Here is a 20,940-nt window from a genome sequence, read left to right on the forward strand (position 1 = left end):
CCTCGAAGTGTGACCCCACACCCCCCACCACCCCCAGGCCAGCAGTATCAGCAGCATCTGGGAACTTGCTAGAGATGCAAAAACTTGGCTACTTCCCAGACCTACCAAATCAGAAACTCCGAAGGTGGAGCCCAAAACCGATTCCAATGCCCACTCAAGTGTGACAGCCACCGCACTCTTGGATGACGTGTGGCAGCGAGGAAAAACTTTAGAAGATAGAAGAGGATGACGTGAGAAAGGAATGGTGGGTATAAACTGGCCAAACTCTGAAAAGAATACGGTAGCATGACATCCTCCATTCGGCGATCATGTCTGCAGCTTCAAGAACACACACCCAAAGGGATTCGCGGAGAGTCTGCTGACCAACTTGGTGACAAAGCAAACCCCTGATACTGAAAATAACTTCCTCCAACACGATACCACAGCACAGTAAAGGGAATTCCAAAACACCAGGTGAAACAGTGAGATCCAGAATCTTCCGTCAGCGTTTTCCAAAGCGTGTGCCTCTGACACTCGGATCACACATATGCAAACAAAAAGTGGAATCCAATAAATTAGAGAAACCTGTCTACCATAGCTCCCTCACAAGGCAACTTAGCACTTTAAAAGCTCAAGAAGCTTTATGGACTTCCTCAAAGACCCCTTTTTTCACATAAATGCCTAGTAACGTTCTACTGAACGAGCGCTCTTGGGAGAAATAGCTCTCCAAGACACCGGAAGTGGAGACACAGATGTTATTTAAGGGACTTGACACTGTTTTCTCTCCCCCACCTCAAATGAGGATGTGGCTTTGCTGATTCTGGATGGCCCAACAACTAAAAGAGCCCAATATATTCATAAATATTCCCTTAAATTGAATTTGTGGATTAGCTGTGAAGTTCTTCCGAAATAAAAGGTCAGTAGCACAGCAAGAATTGAACAAGAACAGTGTGTCAGGCAGCAATCTTCCTCCTGTGAGGGGCCTGGGGTCTGAAAGAAGACATGGCAAGACATGCCTCGTCTATTTCTGCCCTGTGTGTTCACCTTGCTTCTAGTAAGATTTCATTTCCTTGCCTAATTAAAATAATATCTGGGTTAGCTAATAAAAACATGAAGTCTGAGGGAAAAATAACCAGCCCACTAGGCAGTGGTACACTGTCTTCAGGACCTTTAGCATCAGGAGCTCAGAGCCAAGCAAGACTGGCAGGTGGAAGAGCAGCCAGGAGGGCAACCTGGGCTTGGAGTTGGCACAGAAGGACACAGAGATGTGAGAGTCTGTGGCCTCTGGTTAGATCTTCTCCCCATGTGCCCCACACTAGAAGGGTTGCAGTGTTCCAGGATAGCCTAACCTTAGACCTAGCCTAGCTGGAAGAAGCAATCAGAGAGGTGGGAGAGAACATCAAAGAGCTGGAAGCAACAAGATACAAACTTAGGCAAAAATCTGCTCAAAACACCAAATGAAAAGAATCTCCACCAGCAAAGAAAATTGAGGGGGTGGCTCCTGACTTCCTCATCCTGGGAGACCAACACCTTTCCTTGAAAAACATAATCAATAGTGTGGGTGTGACAGACACTGACTACCAGCCCCCAAACAAAGAGATAACATAAAGTCACCAGGTGTCTAGATATTACCAGAGGCAGGCAATTAAAAATAAATGACTGACCATGGCCCAACCCTGGTCTAAGCAGAAATCCCAATGTCTGGGTAGCTTGTGTGAACTTTGGCTAAATCATTTTCTATAAATAGATGATCTTATTAGGCAATATTCACCAATCTACTCAGGGGAAAACAATGTTTCTTCTTGGTGGTGATAGTACCACAGAATGTGAAATTGGGATTAACCAGATGTACATTTTAATCTATAGTAGCTTCATGTTTGTACACTAGAATATTCTACAGCTACCCCATAGAATTAAATTTATAATTTTAGTTTAATTAGAAAATGAAACTAAAGTATGCCACTCTCTGGTTGTCAGAGTTGTTTAAATGGAACATAGATGTATTAGTGAGGGTCTTGGCACAAAACATGTGGCGTGCTCGAAAGATTTGACTCAAGAGAGCTTTGGAAGTTGTAAAGAGAATTAAAGAAACCCACAAAAGATGGTGAAGGTTCCAGAGATTAACAACAGTCAACTCCATTACCTTCCCCAAGTCTGAAAGACAAGAGGAAGGAAGAGTGTTTCCAGAGCCTGGAGAAACCTGGAACCCTGAGACAAGGGTCAACCAACAAGCGTTACCTACATGCTAACGATGAGTCCCAACCTGAGACCCTCTCCTTAATATATCAGAAGGATCACACTGTGCTCAATATTAATATTATAATAATAACAGCTAATGCTAATCAGGGAATTACCACAAGGCCTCCACAACTACAAGCAACTGGCATGCATGTGCTCATTCAGTCCTCAGAAGAGCCCTGTGAGGTACATACTATTTCCAGCCCCACTTTGCAGAGAGATTAAATAACGTGCCCGGTCACACAGCTTGTAAGGGGCTGAATCCAAATGTGACCCCAGACAGTCTGACTGCAGAGGCCACACTATTAACCACAAAAGAAGATTTGCATAATTAGAATCATATGCCAATGTAATCCTTACAGTGAATCAAAAAGCAGGGAATTTGCTCCAGACTCCGCTCTCTGATTTGGTTGGCTTCCTTTAGGCAGAGAGATTTCTTTAATTATGTAAAATCTATTTGAGGAAATGTTTTCCGATTCATCCCAAGAGAAATAAAAAATTTATCTTTGCATCTTGAAATTGTTGACTATTTTGTCTTTTCCAAGCTGCTTGTTTCTCTGTGCTTATCTTCAGGGACTTTATACACAGCTAGATCAGAGGCAACCAGGCCACATTCCATCCCCAGATAGGTTTTCCCATCCACTACATCCTGTCTAGGTCCAGGCCTTACCTTAACTCTGAAGGGGACATTCAGGATGCTGTTTCAGGAAGGACTCATAACATACGATGAGGGACCACTTCTCTTAGAAAATGCTAGATTTTATTCACTTTCAACTTTCTCAACTCCCCCAACTCTTATCCCCAATACCATTCTTGTTTTTAAGCAGAGAAATTTGTATATTCTCCTAATCGTATTGTTCTCTAGAAATAGATTATAACCCAGTTTTGGTAAATTCATCATCAAAGACATTTTGTCAAACTGCACAGCCCAATACCACTTTTCAGCTTTTTATGGATATATTATTTCATGCAGAAAAGTGTACAAATTAAAAGTATGCAACTCAGTTATCAAAATATACCCATGTAGCCACAATCCAGGTCAAGAAATTAAAGATTAGCAGCAGCTCTGAAGCCCTCTTGCGCCCCCTTCTAATCATTGCCCACCCTGTGAGCATTGCCCAAAAGAAACCACTGCCCTCTCTAACACGGATGAGGGTTACCTGTTTTGGAACTTTATATAAATGAAGTCACCAATATGAATATGCATTCTTTCCTGTCTGGATTCACCCATGTTGCCACATATAGCTAAAGTTCATTTATTTTCATTACTATATAGTATTCCATGACACAAATATACCACAATTTATGTAAACATTCTACTGTTGATAAATATTTGTAAGTTGCAGTAAATAATTGACAAAGGGCTTATATATAAAATGTGTAGAGATATGCCACATAACAAAAATACTGATAACCCAATAGAAAAAAAGTCTTGAGACTTTTTTTTTAAAAAAGGAATATCCAAATAATCAAAAAACATGAAAAGATTGTCAACCATATTAATCATCCAGAAAATGTAAATTTAGGCCACTATGAGATACCACTACACACCCACTAAAATGGCTAAATGAAAAGACTGACAAAATCAAGTTTTGATAAAAATGTGAAGCAATGCAAATTCCCATATGATCTTGGTGTATAATTGGTACAATCACTTAGGAAAACAGTCTGACATTATCCTCTAAATTGAACTATTGTAGTTCAATTGAAAGTATTTTATTACTACTAAAATTGAACATATTTCATTTTTAGCCAGAAACTCATTTATGTTTTTAAATGCGTTTTTAAAATACATGCTTAGAGAAACAGACTAGGTGGTGACTTACGTAAAACTACCTCTGGGGTCTCAACTTCTCACAAACTTAATATGTGCTCTTAGAATGGTGCGTGGCAGCTGAACATCCCCAAAAGTTACTTACATTACATTAATTTTTAAATACTGTCTAGTTCAAACTCATTATACTCTGCCAAGATTATGCCTCATGTAGAGTACTGCATCCAAATATGATGTTTTGACAGCACATTGACAATTTAGAGATGAAAGTGGAGAAAGTTTCTGCAAACTCTCTCAGTTAGTGATTAAATGGTGCATTCTTCACTAAACCCTACTGTGGGCTGAGACGGCTGTAGGCACCCGAAGTAGGTTGGAGAAAAGGCAGCTAAAGGCAAAACATTTAAATATTTCTGCCTGTCACATTTCACCACTCTTCTCAGTCCACTCACTCTCCCTGGATGATACCCTGTACTTCCTGTTTTCCCCCTGAGTCTTTTCCCGAGATCTCCAGGCCTATGATTCCTAAATCTTCCTATTCAGATATTTTCTGTTAGTACCAGATTTTTACCTCTATCTGCCTCCTGGATGTTCTGCTCCTCAAGCTACTCCAACTCAACTTATCCAAACTCAACTCATCTTCTCCCAAACCGTCCACTTCTGAGGATGATTACAATATTCACATAGTCTCTGCAGCTAGAAATCAGACAGTCATCTTTGAATTCTGCCTGTCTCTCATCTTTGACATCTATTTAACTACCAAATCCTGCTGATCTTCCTTCCACCTACCCTCCATCCTATTTTATTAGCCCCTGCCTGGAGCACGAAGGCAGCCTCCCAGTTGTCCTTCTGTACCTCCAGTCGACACCATTTTCAGCAGCTCCAGCAAGCCTTACTCAATGTGTAATCAGATCTACTTGACTCTCCTCTTCAAAGCATTCAATGGTTCTTCATCACCTTTAGCACGAGCATAACGTATATCATTTCAGTTTATGTTATAAAAGCAGAGAATACTCAGAAACTGATAACAGTGATTTTCTTCCAGAAGGACAATTTGGCGACTCAGAGAATGGGAGAAGAGAGAGTCTTACTTTCTACTGTAAACCCATTTTATATTTTTTAATTTGGTACCAGAGCCAGATTCTGGTACCAAATTAAAATATATACATATTTTAATGTATATAATAAGATTCCGCCCACTTGCAACAAGTGGGCTACAAATTTGGTCCTGAGCATCCCCATAGCCACGATCAGGATTAAGTGATACATCCATGAAGATAAAATCAAACCAGCTCCCAAGAACAAGCCTCGTTTTTCCTCATCCTAGAATAAAATCAAAAAAGAAATTTCCCTGTGAGTCCTCATGAAAAGAACACTGCATAGGAGAAATCTTCAACAAGATTCCTGAATAATTCCAACAGAGACTTTCAGGCTGCAGATCCTTAGAACATCCCTTGGGACAAGTCAAAAGCATAACCCCAAAACACAGCTTGGTAAAGCACTTCTCCCAGGGGCTAACCATCTCATTTTGATGGTTCCAGATGCTCCATTTAAATTGGACCTCCTCATATGGTCAGTTCATGATAACCATCTTTTCCTTTAATAACATAGATGAAAGAACTCCTCACAAGACAGAGCTGGCAATAGTGAAACAGTCTGATTCTGAGGCAATTAGCCCACCGTCAATATCAGGGACATCGAAGAACAGATCCTTGCCTTGCAAGATACTTGCAGGAGATAACTTCTAGGATCCCTTCAACATTAGGATTTCACAAGGTGGTACATCCATGCATCTTGAAATTACCTCTTTAAAGTTTCAAGACATCTCTACACATTAGGTGCTATTCCATATTTAAATAAATTTAAGAACCGTTGCCTGCCTTTCTCATAGGCTTTCTTGTATTTAGGAAATTCCCTGAATAGAATGAGAGGTGTTATAGCATGGTGTTAAAGGAAGCCTAAAGCCAAATGTGTAACTAGTGCAGCATTTAAGAAGAGGACCCTGAGACCAAGTTCCCGTCTGTCAGCTACCCTCCGCGCTTAAGAAGGTTCAATAAATCTCCAAAAACAAGCAGCTTACCCCACTTCTTGCACTAGACTGTCTTACATCAGAGAAGGAGAAAGTGTCTCAGCCTGGGTCTGCATAAAGCCACAACAAAAATCACAGGGCCAATCTCTCTTGTAAACAGACATATGCACACTTCAGAATTGAAATTTTACTTTATTTAAAGGGAAAAATAAAGGAAGGAAGAGAGGGAGGAAGGAAGAAAAGAGAGGGAAAAAGTAAGACAAGAACTCAGGGACCTGATTGGCAAGGGACAGAGAGGGAGGCAATGAATGTCCTTCCCAGCCAGGGTGAAGGCTAGCACCGGCTTTGCCAAGACTCACGGCATCTCTGTCGCCACATTCCACTGGCCCCTAAGACGTGAGTCCCACTCCTTCCAGCCTGTGGCTGAAGGGAAGCAGGAGAGGGAAGAGGTTGAGAACCATGTGGCTGAGAGTATATGCAAACTAAATCAAATGTATTGTTCAAAATTTACAGTGGGTCATCTCTTCTTTTTCCTTATTCCTTTTCAATATCGAATGGAGAGCTGACCAGCAAGGTCAAACTCCCCTTATTAATGAGGCGTTGCGGGGGCTCTGTCTCATTAGGGCACTCAGGACTGTGCATTTACTGCAATTTGCAGCACTTAATAGAGAAAGGTCAGAGCGGGTCACGTTCAATTTCCAGTTGGCAGAGGGAGGAAAAATGGAAGCAATTCATTTGCACAAATTTGAATAATTCTTCTCAGTCTCCTTTTCTTTATCTACGTATGGATAATTCCTGCATCTTACCTCACTCACAATCATTTCAGAACTGCCAGCGGCCGGATTTCTATGAAGGCTGTAATGGAGCTGACAGATTCTATGAATCCAGGTGTCAAAATAAAGCCTCTGGCTTCTTCCCCCGCCCCCCTTCTCACAACAGGGAATAGGAGCTGCCTCTAGTGAGCTCTTAAACTTATCATAAATGTATCAAGATTGCTGTGGGCCATGAAACAGCTGTAGACAATTAATCTTTCCACAATTCTTCGGCATAAGAATTGCTTTCCCCACAAAGTAACATCTGCCGTGCCGAGGTGATTATTCACGGCCGAGGGGCGCCACCATAGTTTTATGCATAGAGCCATCAGTGGCAATGAAGCAAAATTTATAGTTTTCCCTGGTTCAGTAAAAATAACATTTCAGCTGCATTAAAACATCATCCATCAGCATTGTCCCAGAGCCCAGAGCCCCGTCTCATCCAAAGAAATTAAAAAGTATTCATTTTAATGCTAACTTCTGAAGCTTGCAATGACATTACTGCCTTTTTTTGGAGGGGGCCGCGGGGGAGTCTTACCATGGAGGAAGATGAAAGAAAAGGTTATGTAGCACAGTGAAGCCGGGTATCAAATGTGCTACTAGGTAGGAATGCTATCCCAATTACTAGACTGTGGTCCTTATTTATTCATGCCCCGGAATGCTTAATCAAAAATCCTTGAATCAAATTGAACAACTAAAGAGGGACAGTTATTTCACAGAAGCACTATAACTCCTTGGCTTCAAGGGAAAGGTATAAAATGGATACCAAAGCAATAGCTGCCTTTTCCAAGGCAGTGGCATTTTGTTTCTTTAAAACAGTTGTTCAGGGGTCGGCCCTGTGGCCGAGTGGTTATGTCTGTGCCCTTTGCTTGGGAGGCCCAGGGTTTCAGAGGTGGGATCCTGGGCGTGGACATGGCACCACTCATCAGGTCACGTTGAGGTGGCGCCCCACATGCCACAACTAGAAGGACCCACAATTAAAAATATACAACTATGGGGGGGAGGGCTGCGGGGCTTTGGGGAGAAGAAGAAAAAAAAAGATTGGCAACAGATGTTAGCTCAGGGGCCAATCTTTAAAAAAAATAAAAATAAATTAAAAGTTTAAAAAAAACAGTTGTTTAAACATTTGTCTGAAGGAGTAAAATTTACCTAGGGAAAAAGTGGGTATTTGCTTTCAAACCTGTCTCAGCATTATGTCAAGTTCAGGGCTTGCTCTCAAAAGTGGAAGGGCCTCCTGGTACTTTAGAGCTCTATCTATAGAGAGTGATGAGTTTCAGAACTGGGGGTGTGGAAATTTGAATACAATAAAACAGATGAAGAGAAAGAGAAAGTCCTTAGGGTCCTCTGGTCTACACAGGCTTTCCTGCACAGTGTAGGTCTCCAAATACACCAATTTGCAAGTGAAATATAAATAATATGTTATATCCACACTCGCACTCTTTGCATTCCACTGAGCCACTTTTATAATACTTATGTTTAAAAAATTTGAAATAATGAGTCCATGCAGTCATCAATTAGTTAAGCACTATGTTCCAAGTCCTGTGCTATATACCAGGAGTACACAGACTCGTAAAAGGGAGTGCCTGCCTTTGAGCAGCTTACAGTTCAGAGGGAAAGCATATAAACAATTAAAATACAGGTGATAAGTGATATAATAAAATCAAAGCATAAACAACGCGCTATGGCTGCATGGAAAATACAACTGCTCATCTGGGGAGAGTAGAACAAAGAAGATGTCCAATCAACACAGTCCAGAGAAAGAGAGAGTATTTCAATACCCACTGTTTAAAGCACTAGTAAACACCATCTGGCAACTGTGTCATCCTACCCAAAAACACTACTATTCAAGGTCACAAACAAATTGACTTAGAAAGTCACCAAGAAAAAACAAAAGAAGCTGAGAGGTGATGAACTGGAAGGTGAGATTTCGGCTCCAGCGCCAGAACACTATGTGTCCATGGTGCTGCCTCCGAGTGAGGGTTTATAAGGTGCGGTGCTCTATAAAGCATCTCTTAAAATCAGTGTTTGTCCTTGGCATGTTTTCCTCCAAAAGTGAAAGCTAATCATTTTTCACTCATTGGAGATTCTCCTAATTTCACAGTCAATGAAACACAGATTTCACTGCAAGCCAAAAGTTGAATTTCACAAAGGTCAAAGGGAAAGTTCAAGTTGCTGTGTCAGTGAGTCTCAAACCACAGGATGAGATGTGCTGATCTGTCACGGCACAATAACTTCAACATAGGAGCAACTCCTTGCCTGCCAGGTGGCACGCAGAACACAGGTCCCCAGGACGCGTGCACAGTACAGCAAAGTTCTCCGACATTTTTAAGTTGATCCTTTTTTCTTTTGTTTTCCAGTTTAAAAATATTAACATTTTTGGAAATTTTGGAAGGGCTTTGTGCCCTTCAGTGAAAGAGTCTGAAATCTCTTCAATAAATTATGCTTAGTCAAGCTTAAGATTTATGTATGTGCGTATATATATATAGAGATTGTTTAATTTAATTTTTAAAGTTTTATGTATACACAAATATATAAATTTATATTTGTATATAATACATATACAAATACCTAAATTTATGAACATTTATGCATGCTATAAAACTTTAAAAATGCATTATATGCAATCATATAATAGATAACTGAATATTTATGTTCAGTTCTCATCACGTGATCTTTCCATCGTGCACGTCTCCTCGGCCCTTGCTGAATGTATGGAAACAGAAACTCAGTGAGGGAAAGGGGTTCTGGAAGGATTAAGGATTTTCAAACAGAAGCTGACAGTACCATGAAAAATTCTTCTGAAGAAAAAGGAAAGTTATCTAAATAAGGAATGTACAATAATATACTTGTGTTTAAAGCTTTGTACACAAAAAGTGAAAATAAAAAGGGGATATATAATCTAGAAGGAATGTTTCTAAGTGCACAAAGCTGTAGGAATATTGTTTTGAAAGCTAAAATTCAGAATGGATTGAGGATTGGGGAAAATTCTGTAGACCAAATGTGCCCTTCGGAGCTATATTTCTTGTCACAAGAACAAAGCAAGCATCGTGGCCACCACTGTGTGGAGTCAGAGCCATTCAACGTCCACTTCATTTCAGTCTTCTCTGTCTGGAGCAGGACCCTCACTCCGGAGAGGAAAGCACCAACGTGATTTAAGAGGAATTACAGCCCAAGAAAGGTGGAGGACTGTCAGGTCATGGCCGGCAGTTTTAAATAAATTCAAGTTTCAGGACCCAAAATCATTATAGTCCAGAGTATTGAAAAGACCACAGTAGCAACCTCACAACCACAATCAAAATGCTGAGAAAGGGAAAGTTTCCCAGAGACCAGAGGGGAGCAAGGGTCTGTGTTTTCAAAAGAAATGAAAAGTGCATTCAAGAAACATTTTACAGTGAACCTCAGGATAATTTCAGATGGTTTGTGAGCACAGGAAAAGGAAAATGGGGTTCACTTGGATAAGCTGGATTCGCCTCATTTCCTCTGGGATTGCTAGACTGATGAGCAGGAGGGTGCCAGAGGTTTCTTCCATCTTGATTTCATCAGAGCATTTAATAAACTGTCTCAGAGCTTTGTATTCAAGATGAAGCAATGTGAGCTGAATGAACTAAAATAGGTAGGATTCGTGGCTGTGAACAGTGTTAATTAAGTAACAGCGGGAACCCTGAGGAAGCTGGTATGCTGGAGTGCAGGGCCCAGATCTGAGTGTTCAATAATATCTTCTTGAAAGAAGGCATTTCTCTTGAGCTGCAGGTGGCCCAGCCCGAGAAAGGGAGCTAACACTGCCCAAGGCTGCCTGCCTCACCACCTTTAAGTAAGTTGAGAGCTGGCTCATGGGCCAGAAGTAATAAGATAAAATATCTTAAAAATAAAGGCAGAGCACCTATATCCACATTCAATTGGTTGCAGCCCACAAACCAAACCCAAGCTAGACAGTGACCTCATAAAAAAGGTCCCATTAAATGCTGGAGTAACACAATTATTGAATATTCAACAAACAAAGTTCCAAACTTAGTTCTGGACTATTATTAAATAGTTATTATTATTAAATATTATTAATATTTATATAATAAATAAATGGTTATTTATTTATATATTTTATACAAATATATAAAAATATATATTTATATATAAATATTTATTTATATAAATAAATAGTTATTTATTATTAAATATTATTAAATTATTAATAAACAAAAAAGTACAAGGAGAGAGAAAAGATTGCTATCCAGGCTTTATGACCAGATACCCCAGAAAGTCCAAGAGAGTCAAACTATTAGACTTAGTTCTAAAAGCTTATAAAAGTGGTAACACAAGATGAAGTTACAGAAATTAAATGTTTTTCTATATGTCTAGAAGAACCACTTCAAAAATATAAATATTTTAAAATCTCAAGCATAATTGTGAAAAGTGATAAAAATAAAATATCTAGGAAAAAGCAAAAGTAAATGGAAAGATCCATATAAAAAAATCTAGTAAAATTTTACCAAGAGTTTTTTAAAAGGTTTGAATAAGTAGAGAAATATGAGACATTTCTCAATGTGAATGAAATTCTAATTAAAATCTCAATCAGATTTTTTTGAACTTAAAAAAAGTCTAAATTCATCTGGAGGGATAAAGAAGGAAGAAAAGCCCATTTTAAAAATAGGCACCATGAAGGAGTGGTAGTCCCATCAAATGGTAAAATAAATCATAAAGCTACCATAAATTAATCAGTGTGGCACTGACTTGAGAATTGTTAGATAAGATATTGCTAGAAAACACTAAGCTGTGACATGTGATGAGGACTACTTCATCAATTAGGAACAAAAGACAGGTTTTTAAAAAAATGGTACTGCTGAGAGTTTGTCAATTGTTTCAAAACATAAGTCTAAATCAATTCATATTGTGCCCATAAAGAAATTGCAGGAAGAGTCAATAGTTAAATAGATCAAATCATAAGAAGTTAGAGAAATGTACTTACATACTTCTCTAATTTCTTTATGAGGAAAGACTTTCCAGGAATGAAAGAAATAGAAGAAAGTATAAAGAAAAAGAGAGTCGAAATTGAAAATAACATAAAACATGTTTTATGTCTTTGTAATATAAAATTAGAAAGAATCTGAACGGCAAAAAAAGGAAAATTAAAAAGCAAGCAAGAAACTGAGGAAAATATTTGGAGGAAATATTGCAGACAATAGGTTAAAATCCTTGAAAAGTAAAAAGTTTACAACAAATTGATAAGAAAAAATTTAGGATCACAGTAAAGCAAATAATACTAATAGATAATTCATAAAAGAACAAATACAATTGTATAATGTTTGAAAAACAAATTTTACAAATAATCAAAAAGTAAAATTAAAATGCAACACCACTTTTGTCTGATAATTTAATAATTATTTTAAAAATAATAAATCAAATATTTGTGAAGGCACAGTGAAATGGGTACTTTCACACACTGGTGGTGAAAGTGTTAACTGGTGCAGCACTTCTGGAAAGAAATTTGGTAATATGAATGAAGAGTCTAGAATATCTTCTTGCTCTTTCAGCAATTCTACTTTAGGAATAAATCCTAAGAAAATAATCCAAATTAAAGGGGATTAATTTTAAAGGGTTAAAGCGTGAAAATATTTATTATCTAATAATTTTTAATGCAATATAGAAATAGTTAATAAATGAAGAATATCAAGTACACAAGGAATGACAATTACAATGAGATCTCATTGCGGGTGAATATGTGTTATCGGTTCATTTGTGTCCCTCCAAAATCCATCTACTGAAGCCCTAACCCCCAGTACCTCAGATATGACTGTATTTGGAGATTGGGTCTGTAAAGAGGTAATTAAGGTAAAATGAGGCTATTAGTTTGGGCCCTACTCCAATCTGACTGGTGTCTTTCTAAGAGGCAATTAGGAAAAGCAAAAAAAGTACACCACGATATGTGTGCACAGAGGGAAGACCACGTGAAGCAGCAGCAGGAGGACAGCCATAAAGGACCAAGGAGAAGGGGCTCAGGAGAGACCAACCCTGCTGGAAACTTGATCTTGGACTTCCAGCCTTGAGAACTGTGACAAAAGTCATTTCTGTCATTTAAACCATGCAGTCTGTGGCGTTTTGTTATGGCAGCCTTGGCAAACTGATAAAATACACTATAATAGAAGGAAAAGCAAGAGTGTACGTTTGTATATACATTAAAATCTCAACTATGGTTAAAATTTTTCTTAGACGAAAAACTGAAAGGAAATCTATATCATAGTGACAATGGTTGTTGCCTCTGAATGGTAGAAGTATGAGTCAATATTTTTATTCTTTATACTTTCCCTAAGTTTCAAATGTCTTACAATGAACCTATATTGCTTCTGAAATCAGGAAAAAGACTATTGTCTTAAGGAAAGTCAACTGCATAAGTAAATAAAGGATAGGAAAACTCTGACCCAATAGAAAAACTCTGTGCAAAAGATATAAGGGTTAATGAATCCTGAGGACACTATGCTCAGAGAAATAAGCCAGTCACAAAAGACAAATACTGTGTAATTCCGCTCATATGAGACATCTAAAGTAGTCAAACTTATAGAAACAGAAAGTGGAAAGGAGCCTACCAGGGGCTGGGGAAAGGGAAGTGGGGAGTGGTTGTTTAATGGGTACCAGGTTTCAGTTTTGCAAGATGAAAAAGTGCTAGAGATCCGTTGCACAAAAACGTGCCTATACATAACACAACTGAACTGTACACTTAAAAATGATTCAGATGGTAAATTGAATGCTACGTGTTTTTTACCGCAATTAAAAATTTAAATAAATAAAGACATAAGGATTAGCGTTGACTAAATCTCAATATGCGTCAACACTTTGACCTAATTATAAAAGATCTTATATTCTATTTTTGATATTTTTATCAAAGGAGTAAATGCACACGGTTACAATATCAAATAGAACATAAGGGCTTATGATTGAAACTTGCCTACCCCACTCCATTCTATTCTTCACTGCACTTCCTATTCTCTGGTACTGTAGAGTTTCTACCTTTTTCATTCTATTGTTTTAATGGAAGTCATAGAAGGAGAGAAAATCAGTGTACAATCTGCCATCTTGAACCTGCAGTCCACTTCCATCTTAAGTTGTACTCAAAAGGGTGATATTCAAGCCAAGAGATACTCTTAAAGGAATGGATTTTAATTCTAGACCAGATTTCAAGTTTTAGTTCTTGTATTCTAATAGATGCCTAATGTCATCTCCCTGATCTGAGTTTCCTTGTATGTGAGAGATAAATTATAATCCTCTGAGTTGCTGTAAAAATTAAATGAGTGGATAGATAGGACCTGACATGGGGTAACCTCTCAATAAATGCTGCCCGTCATTGTTCTAATTTTTGAGGTTGTTATTCTAGAGCAGTTGGACAACCTCCTGAACACTGCACTTATTTCTCGGTGCCACATATTAAAGAAGACAGTGACAGCTAGAAATAGTACTAGGATTGTAAGAAGGGTCAAAATCACATTAAGAACCTGGGAATGTTTTGCCTACAAGGGAGACTTTGATGTGTGTGAGAGCTATCTTCAAATATGAGATTATTACAGAGGGTAGACCTACAACCAAGGAGTGAAAATTATAGGGATACAGATCATGGTTCAACATCAGGAAGAACCAACTGACTGTTGAAGCATTACACATGTATGAGGCTGAAATTATCATGTTTGGAAATTTTGAAGGAAGGCATGTTATTCACTGTTCCCCATTGAAACAGAACCAAATGTATGTGTGAGTGTGTGTGTGTGTGTGTGTATATATATATGAAGAGATTCGTTATAAAGAATTGGCTCACATGATTATGGAAGCTGGCAAGTTACAAGATCCACAGGGTGAGTTGGCAAGCTGGAACCACAAGAGAGCTGATGGCATAGTTCTAGTCCAAGGCCAGTAGTCCCAAGACTGGGGAAGAGCCAAAGTTCTTTTTTTTTTTTAGTTGAGGTAACATTGGTTTATGACATTATATAAGTTTCAGGTACACATCATTACATTTCGATTTCTGTGTAGACGACATCATGTTCACCACCCAAAGACTAATTAATTACAATGAGATTCTAAATGTGTGGATGAATATGTGTCATCGATTCAACTGTGTCCCTCCACTTAAATGCCACATCTCCAGGATCTCTTTCCTGATCTCCAAGAGGCAGGTGCCCATCTCTTCACTTGTTTGATCCAGGACACCCTGTACTTCTCCTTTCCTAGAGCATCATACTACGTAACAAAATATTTAATTTTTTTCCTCTGCATCCTCTGTTCAAAGAGATGCTTCCTTTACTGTCTTATTCAGTATTTACACCCCAGCACTTGCCGTGATGTCACAGCTCAAGAAATATTTAATTAAATGTATAAATGAAAAGAAAATGAGCCATCCAGCAGAATAAAGTGTGCATATTATTTAAAAATAATAATAAAAGTCCATCCTGAAAGCACATGAGGGAAGGGAAATCCTTGTTTAGGAAGGAAAGGAGGCTAAGGAAACTGAAAGTAGCTGATATACAAGATAGTCATAAAACTAGAGTTGCAAAGACCTTAGAAAGCATGTTGATTCCTCTACTCATTTCACACATGAAGGATCCAAAAAGTTAAATGAATTTGCCCAAAATCACATGAGTTAGTGACAAAGCAAGGACACCAGTCTTGGTCCCATGACTCCCTGGTACAATACCACCATGCAAGAATGTCTGCAGAAGGAGAGGGGAACAAACAGAATCTCTTCTTCACTCTAAGGTGCTGGCACTCAGTCACTTATTCTCTGTACGAGTTTCAAGGTAATAATATGAGCTAGAGCGACAATATTCTGATTCATTGTTCCCTGAGCCCATACCCATTCACCTTACATCTGAGTAATAATGTCTCGCTATGAGACTGTGCTGTCATTCTCCCAGGAGTCCTAGAATACTCTCAACAGCCTTGTGGGAAATGGAGGGTTAGGGGTTGCTTCTCCATAGAAGACCCAGGGTGGCTAATTTCCTTCTCTCCTCCCCCACACACCCATTTCAAACTCATCCATCAGATCTCAGGAAAGTACAATACATGAAACAACAAGAATAAAAGCCTTTCTATTAAATTCCTTGTGGGTGAACTTTGCAGATAAAGCAGAACAATCTGATCTTCGCAAGTTAAATGGTTTGCAAATCACAATGTGCTGCACCCTTCAGATGCATCCTTATGTAAAATAAATCACCTAGTATTATCATAATAGTATTTGGGAAATTTGCAAGTGCAGTGGAGTGAGAGGGATTGGCTTCAGGAAATCTGCATATATATATATATATATTTACATTTGTATGAATTTATACCAGGGATCTCTGGCCATTTGGGAAAAGACAACTAATTTTTGATTTACCTAAAGCCATTATAGTTGATAGGAATATTGAGACAAGAGAAAGGGGGAATAGAATGTAAAAGAAGGAAAGCAAAGAATAAAGGATGTTGTCATTGAGTTCTTGAGTATATACAATCAGAGACAAGGACAGAAATGACATGGCTTGTCACTGCTAGATCTACGCCGCTCCCTTACGGAAATCATAGTGAGCTACAGAGAAAGATCATGGGACGGGATCAGGCTACAAGATACTCTGATTGATACTGATCTGTTGATTGCAGACCATATATACCATACCTATTTTTCCCACATTATACGACTGCATGTATGTAAATATATATACGATATACACAAATGGACATAAAGGTTGTACTTACTAAACAAAAAATGTTAGCAGCTTTCGACATCTACTTTCACCTTATGCCTTGATACTACCACATATTTTCCGATCACTAGTATGTGTTTGAAAACAGGTTGCCAGGATTAGAACTTCAACTTGCATTTAACAGACGAACACAAAGTAAAGTGCGCAATGATTGAATTTATAAGTTAAAGTGTATATGGGTGTTTGTGTGTGTGTGTGCACAAACATACACACATCCCACACTGCTTGAAATAAATGAAGGCAGCAATTATTACAAAAATCATCTGCCCGATAGCAATCTCAGTACTCTATCTATGCCTGAGTAGATCATAGTCCCAAATGCAAAGAACAGTATTCAGGGAGATTTTTTTTAATTGTAAAGCCAATTGGAAAAAATTTTTGGACTTTTTAAATTATATCATTGTAATAATAATAGCTACCCTTTAGTAAACGTTTCCTAGGCTGGGAACTCTGCTTTAAACAAAAAAACGCAGTTCTATCACTACTCAGGCATAAACCCTACCGAAGAAAAGTTAGTAATATCATTTTTATTTAAAAAGACAGTGTGTATATCGCCAACTTTAAAATACAATGATCGCACATGAAAAATTCTCCCAATGCTGATAAGACAGAAGTTGATTTATTTGACTTTTGCCTGTAACTGAAAAGTGCAGCACATTGCAATTTGCAAATCATTTAATACACCAAGTTCAGATTGCCCTACTCTTATTGTAAAGTTTAATCAGATAGTATATATTAGAAAAAAAGATTCACCAGGCTTTTTCTGCCATATTCCCTTAAAGTCTAGAGGAAAAGTGAAATTTAAAATAAAATATATAAGCTGAAAAATTAGTTGAGATGGCAATATTTTTTTCAGAGAAAGCGTAATCCAAGATTAACAGCATTCATTCTATAAGACAAAGGCTTCTGGAAGACTGTAAGCTCTGTGGGGAGTCTGGTTAGGAGTCTGAAGTCACTGTAGGTAGTAAAATAGGCAGTCAGGAAGAAAAGCTAGATTCAAACAGGCGGAAAGGGCACAATGGAACCTGTACCTGATGCTGACCTTATTTAGCCCCAGTGAGGAAGATGACTTGCAGAAGAAGCTGGTGCCGTCCACCTTTGCTGCATTTGTGCCTGGTCTAGGATTCAGAGAAGCTGAAGTTGCTGATGCAGCCAGAGCTGGAGGAGATGGCGGCCCAGCTGCTGCCCCGCACCAAGGAAGTGAGCCAGCAGATCAGCCGTCTGTACAGCACCTTCCACCTTCCAGCAGATCAGCAACAGGGTAGATGACCTTCGAAGTGCAGTGGCTGCTACTGTGCTTCCACCGGCCAACTCCCATCCGTATCTTTCTACTGGTCAACTCGAATCCAGAGCCACAGAAGGAGAGAAATTCTGAGAGACATAGTTCCAACCTGGCCAAGTTAACACAGTACAAAATCAACCTAAAAATTAACGCTGATTTTTTTTTTCCATCTCAGTTTTTTTTTCCTTCCCATGATGTGTTTCTGCTAACTATGAACCACACCTGTGAGCCACTGGCGATCTACCTTTGCGTGCAGATAAAGTCAACGATTTGGATTTCCAAGTCCCAAAACCGATGCAAAAATAACATTTTGCTTTTAGTCCATGATTCCACTGCTTTTTAGCCCAAAAGCTATGTTTCTCTAATAAAAAGATTAGCTATGCATCGTTGCAACCTTGAAAACTCCACCAAGAGCAAATGTACCTTCATTTTGCAGCAGCGAAAGAGAGAAATTAAGCAGTTAGGTTTAGAGCAATGAAGAAGCCAATTTAAATCTTTATCTTCACCCCTACGTTTAAAAATTCCACCTTCTTTTATATACAGTTATTTACTGTAACAACTTCATTAGTGTAAAAGATGTTATTTCATTTTAAATGTTGAGGTCTTTTAAATACAGAAGACTCAGAAATAGATGACAGCTTCTTCTTACAAACACATTAAACCCTTATCTCTATTTGATTTTTCAAAATTGTGAGGCACAAATTGTCCAGAGCATAACCCTCTGAGTCTCTTTTCTGGCCGGTAAAGTCAACAGTTATGGTGCTAAAGTTTAATCAATCCCATAAAATGTTACTCAGAAAGCGACCTGGTGTTACGCCTGAAGTACATCTCCTACATTAAAAAGCACTTTCAATGCAGCCAGAACAGTGTTATTGAAAGAGATAACTAATAGATACCTGGACGAGGGTGGGGAAGACAGAGGGCGGGGAAGAGAAGTCAAATGGGAGAGAAGGCCATGAAAATCCCATTTTCGAGCATTTCCCTAAGGAGATGTGGTTGCATAGATGAATGCACAGGTTGAATAATAAAGGTCTTTTATATTATTTCAAGCAGAGAGCTCCTTGAATTTCATAGTGAAACCAGACCCAGTGTTTCCTTCTGGTACGAACTCGAGATGCCAACACATAAAGCAGGAGGAGGGCCTGTCAAAGGTCACTAACACGAGTGGCTAGTTTGGAAATTTCAACACTGCTCACGCCAAGACTTACTTTAACAAGTAAGCCTTTCAATAGTCATTCCACATACCAGGAGTATAATTCTTTTAGTTCTGAAATCACACACAATTATTCACTCTACATGTGTACGTCTGTTCATTTGAATAAGTATACATACACAAGAACTTAAAATGTGTTAGATTTTGAAAACGCAAATATAAAAAAGTAAAATTAACTCAAACTCTGCCATTTTGGAAGGGAAATACCCACAGTAAAATACGAAAGTATCTCTATTCCTTTTATCTCCAATTCTACCTCCAAGAGGTAACCCCTGTAAACAATTGGATGCTTGTACTTCCAGATGTTTTTCCATGCTTTTACAAATGCAGTCATGCGCCGCATAACGATGTTTCGGTCAACGATGGACCACATATGAGACAGTGGTCCCATGGGATTAGTACCATACAGCCTAGGTGTGTAGTAGGCTAGACCATCTAGGTTTGTGTAGGTGCACTCTGTGAAGTTCGCACGATGAAATCACCTAACAACGCATTTCTCAGGTGTCCCCGTCATTACGTGACGGGGGACGGATACAACCAGAAGCTCTTCCTCTGCCCCTGAATCAAAACTTGTTCCCCCTGACTTTTCTAGTCTCTCTTAGGGAACAGCCAATTCTCTGGTCACTAAAAAAATGCCTAAATCTGTATTTAATATGTGAAAGCAAGGTAATAATCAAAACTTCATCCTCCACGTAAAGTTCAAGTTTCTCTCCTGTAGACATGTGGACGCTGCTCAGACTTGCCTCAGATAGGACATGCCTCAGAGCCTGACTATTTCCTCTCTCTTTCACCAGATGAAGGTAGTCACTCTCATCAGTCACTGTATTACATTTTTAATAAAGTTCTTTAATAGTCTCCATTTAATTGGTTTATTTGTTGTTTCATCAGTCACTTTAATATCTGATATCTATAAATTTAGAGTCTTGGTTGAAGCTCCTGTTTTAACACCATTTTATACATACACATAGATGTTTATTATAGTCACAAATGTCTGTATATGTCATACATATAAGTTGTTTGTTATATTTATACCCTGATTTTAAACAATGTTTAGAAAATGGGCATTTTGGTTAATCTGAAAATTCTTGTCATTTTGAACACAGTTCTTAAAATATAAGATGTTATAATTATTTAAATTATTTGATTCAAATAAGGTGACTTCTTATATATGCTTTGGATACATCTATTTCTTTCTTCTTTTTTTTTAGTGAGGAAGATTGGCCCTGAGCTAATATCCACTGCCAATCTTCTTCTGTTTGCTTGAGGAAGACTGTCACTGAGCTAACATCTGTGCCCATCTTCCTCTACTTTGTTTGTGGAACACCACCACAGCATGGCTTGCGAGTAGTGTGTAGGTCCACGCTCAGGATATGAAACTTTGAACCCCGGGCTGCCAAAGTGGAGCACATGAACTTAACCACTACACCACCAGGCTGGCCCCTCTAATTCTTTTAAGTTGAGTATAAACTGGGAAAATTCACTTAATTCAGAGCAGAAATTAGCCAAGTTCAAGTTGACATAGGTTTTGTCCTACTCCTCTTTTGTAAACTCTTCCTCCATCCTTTTTTAGACATATCAAATGCCTTTGTTACAAAAAGGTAGCAACAAACTGCAGATCAGGGACTGGCCCCTCTGAAGAAAGCTTCTCCCCGACATTTGAGTTCCCTGAAATGCTATACAAAAGAGCAAAAATATTTTCCCAACTTTTAAGAAACTCCATCTATTGCTGTTTTCATCATGGAAAATAATTGTGCTTCTCTCTAAATAAGTAAATAAATTCTGAGTTTTTCAACTTCTTACAGTGTGCTCATTCGTTGTTCTTAACACAAAGGACTAGCAACTTCCCTCCTATAACCCCAGGAACAGAAGGGATAGTAGCAGGCTACATAATATTCTGCTCAAG

The sequence above is a fragment of the Equus caballus genome, chromosome 3 (assembly GCF_041296265.1).
Source record: "Equus caballus isolate H_3958 breed thoroughbred chromosome 3, TB-T2T, whole genome shotgun sequence".
Classification (NCBI taxonomy): Eukaryota; Metazoa; Chordata; class Mammalia; order Perissodactyla; family Equidae; genus Equus; species Equus caballus.